This window comes from Bison bison, unplaced genomic scaffold (genome assembly GCF_000754665.1).
Source record: "Bison bison bison isolate TAMUID 2011002044 unplaced genomic scaffold, Bison_UMD1.0 scf7180017864093, whole genome shotgun sequence".
NCBI classification, from domain to species: domain Eukaryota; kingdom Metazoa; phylum Chordata; class Mammalia; order Artiodactyla; family Bovidae; genus Bison; species Bison bison.
Window position 1 is genome coordinate 62,585 of NW_011494665.1, and position 4,295 is coordinate 66,879.

Here is a 4,295-nt window from a genome sequence, read left to right on the forward strand (position 1 = left end):
GAACTCTTTGCCACAGTGCTGAAGACGCCTAGGGCATTTGGAACAGGAAACATGAGTATTTTCAAATCAAGAACAAATGAGGGATGATATGGGGAGGGAGGTAGGAGGGGGGTTCAGGATTGGGAACACGTGTACACCCGTGGCAGACTCATGTTGATGTATGGGAAAAGCAATACAATATTGTAAAGTAGCCTCTAATTAAAATAAATAAATTTAATTTAAAAAAAAAAACAAATGAGAAAGCCATCTTTCTAATGAAATCTACCCAATATTTTCTCTTGATTCTTGGAAATCAATTAGTAAAATGAATTTAAAGCAATTCTGGAATCAAGTCCTGATTCTAGAGAATTGTAACATTGAACATGTTACTTAAACTTACTAACCTTCTGTTTCCTTATCTGCCTCATGATAACGGTATGAATTAAATAACAGATCAAATATCACTCAGTACATTTCCAAGCACATACAGCGTATAACCATAAGAGGCAGCTTCTAAAGTCCCTCCCCCTTGTGTAACCCCCTCCCCTGGACCGTGGGCTGCACCTAGTAACTGGCTTCTAAGGAACAGACGCGGCAGACGTGATGATGTCACTCAGTGATACTAGGTTGTATAAAACTGTGACTTCCATCGCAAGAGTGATAGTATCTGTGAAGAGTTGGTCTTGAGGGTGGCTGTCGGAGTTGTAGAGAAAAGGTCATCCTTAGCAAAACCGAAGTGACTATAGAAGAAACCCCCGTTTCTCTTTACACCTGGCCTCTTCCTTGGGCATCAAATCACAGACCCTGAACCTTGGACCAGCCCATCTTCCTCAACAACAAACTCCTAAACTGCTCCCCAAGGCTCAGCACAGGCACCATCCACAATTGTACTCGCCAAGAAGGCACACTTCTGTGTCTCAAAACACTGAAGACCTGTTTCTCTTTCTTCTCCTAAAAAATGGAAACTACTCACACAACATCTTTGTAACTAAGGGAGAACTCACAAGGAAATCTTTTTTTGATGACCTCTTTCACAGGTGATTCACAGTGATTTGTGCTAGTTTATTTAAAGATGTATCTGAAAACATGTATTAATTTAAAAAGAAGAAGAAAACACAAGTTTTGTATTAATTTAAAAAGAAAGCTCTGGTCCCCGCGGCTGGTGGCCGAGCCGTGTGTCTCCTCCTCCACCGCCGCCATATTGTCTGTGTGAGGAGACACAGACAATGTGTCTCTGCCGCTGCCGCTTCCACCCCAGGAATGTATCCTGTCAGGTATAATGTCAGTGAATGGGAAGAAGGTTCTTCACATGGATAGAAACCCATATTATGGAGGAGAGAGTGCATCTATAACACCGCTTGAAGATTTATACAAAAGATTTAAGATACCCGGAGCTCCACCAGCAACCATGGGCAGAGGAAGAGACTGGAATGTTGACTTAATCCCCAAGTTCCTTATGGCAAATGGTCAGGTGGTTAAGATGCTGCTTTTTACGAAGGTCACTCGCTATCTGGATTTCAAAGTGACTGAAGGGAGGTTTGTTTATAAGAGAGGAAAGATCTACAAGGTTCCTTCTACTGAAGCAGAAGCCCTGGCATCTAGCCTAATGGGGCTGTTTCAAAAACGGCGATTCAGAAAATTCCTGATATATGTTGCCGACTTTGATGAGAAGGATCCTCGAACTTTTGAGGGCATTGATCCTAAGAAGACATCAATGCGGGACGTGTGTAAGAAATTTGACTCGGGCCAAGATGTTATAGATTCTACTGGTCATGCCCTGGCACTTTACAGAACTGATGACTACTTAGATCAGCCATGTTGTGAAACCATTAATAGGATTAAACTTTACAGCGAATCTTTGGCAAGATATGGCAAAAGCCCATACCTTTATCCACTCTATGGCCTTGGAGGACTGCCACAGGGATTTGCACGGCTAAGTGCTATTTATGGAGGTACCTACATGCTGAATAAACCAATTGAAGAAGTCATTCAGAATGGAAAGGTGATTGGTGTAAAATCTGAAGGAGAGATTGCTCGCTGTAAGCAGCTCATCTGCGATCCCAGCTATGTGAAAGATCAAGTAGAAAAAGTGGGCCAGGTGATCAGAGTAATCTGTATCCTCAGCCACCCCATCAAAAACACCGACGCCGCCAACTCCTGCCAGATCATTATTGCACAGAACCAAGTCAACCGGAAGTCAGATATCTACGTCTGCATGATCTCCTCTGCACACAATGTGGCCACATAAGGCAAGTACATCACCATCGCCAGCACAACAGTGGAGACCAAGGAGCCAGAGAAGGAAATCAGACCAGCCCTGGAGCTCTTGGAACCAACTGAGCAGAAATTCGTTAGCATCAGTGACCACCTTGTACCAAAAGATTTGGGAACAGAAAGCCAGATCTTTATATCCCATACCTATGATGCACTCACTTTGAGACGACCTGTGATGACATTAAGGACATCTATAAGAGGATGATGGGATCCGAGTTTGACTGAGGAAATGAAGCGCAAGAAAAATGACATCTATGGGGAAGACTAACAGCAGTACATGTTATCATCTAATTAGGACAAACTTAAATTAAATTTGGCAAACGATGCATATTGTATGAAATCAGTATTGTAAGGCCTGCTTTTGTCATCAAAACTGAGAGATTGCAGATCACTGTACCAGTAAATATTCCTCCCCTTTCTAATATCATGTATTAACTTGTTTTCATGGAGTGGCTCTTCTGAATTGGCAGGTTCCCACGTTCTGTTCAATTTAACCAATACTGGCTTGTATTTTCTAGCGAAGGATCAGTTTTAAAACCCTGTGATACTGATACAGAGAACTTGATACAGTATTTGTATCTTTTAATCAGTGTAGCCTTGGCAGTTATGAGCTTCTGCTGTTCAAAAGCTGGGTCAGTGCAGCTTGCGTGCCATCTTGTCCTCTTGACAGTGAGGAGGTTCAGAACTGAATGTCTGTAACCGAGGACAGCATCCCTTACTCCTCCCCATCCCTTTCCGTTCACGTCATGTGTCAGGACAGTGCCCACCCAGCCCAGCCACAAGCTTGGTTTACATGGGCCTCCAGTTCTAACCAAACTCCAGACTTGGATAGTCTTTTGGAGGAAGCCTGTGTGCGGTGTTTTAACCTATTAAAACTGATGAGTGCAGATGGGAAAGAAACCCATCATAAAGCAGGTAAATATAGGAGCTTCTTCTGTATCCCAGATGTGGCTTCTTCAACGGACCAAGCTGCAGCACAGTATTGATTTGACAGAACCTCAGTGATTCTCCAAATGATTTCTGTACTGCAAATAAAGCCAAACTCTGGAAACCAAAAAATAAATAAATAAATAAAAAGAAGAAAACACAAATGTTATCCCTAGCAGGGCAGCCTAGCTATATGGGGGTGAGTTTACAGACATATTAACTAGAATCTAGTGTCCCTCAGTCAGGAGGGCAACTTTTCATGGGACAAATGGGGGAAACTTTTATGCATTGAATTCTGTCCCCCAGAAATGATATATTTAGGCCCTAACCTCCAGAACCTCAGAATGTGATCTTATTTAGCAATAGGGTACTTGTACAGAAGGGCTTCCCAGGTGGCTCAGCGATAAAGAATCCATCTGCTATGCAGAAGATGTGGGTTCGACTGTAGGGTCAGGAAGATCCCCTGGAAGGAAATGGCAACCGATTCCAGTATTCTTGCCTGGGAAATCCCATGGACAGAGGAGTCTGGCAGGCTATAGTCCATAGAGTCGCAAAAGGGTCAGACATGATTTACCAATTAAACAACAAGCTGTACATGTAGTCAAGTTTAGATGAAGTCATTACAGTGGGCCCTTATCTAATTGGTGTCCTTATTTTAAAAAAAGAAAAAAGGAAATCTGGATACAGATACAAACAGTTTTAGAAGGAAGACAATGTGAAGAGGCTTGGGGAAAATGCCACGTGAAGATGAACAATTGCTGTGATGTGTCTACAAACCAAGGAATGCCAAAGATTGCCAGCAAATGCTAGAAGTTAGAGGCAGCCAAAAAAAACAGTTCCCTTTGTTATGAACTAAATGTTTGCGTGCCCTCCAAATTCATATGTTGAAGTATGTTGAAGCCCTAACCACCAGTGTAACTGTATTTGGAGCTGGAACCTCTAAGGCAGTAATTAAGGTTAAATTAGTTAAGTTAAATTTGGTCGTAAGAGTGGGGCCCTGATCTGATAGGAAAAGTGCATTTATCAGAAGAGACATCAAAGGGCTGTCTCCCTCTCTCCCCCCCTCTCTCTCCTTCCCTCTCTTTCCCTCTCTCTCTCTCTCCCTCTGTGTGTGT

The 4,295-nt window shown here is 42.7% G+C and overlaps 1 pseudogene; it reads left to right on the plus strand.

The window, feature by feature from the left end:
* The first annotated feature begins 405 nt into the window (after window positions 1-405).
* Window positions 406-2,521, plus strand: LOC104987469 (annotated as a pseudogene).
* Window positions 2,522-4,295: the final 1,774 nt, after the last annotated feature.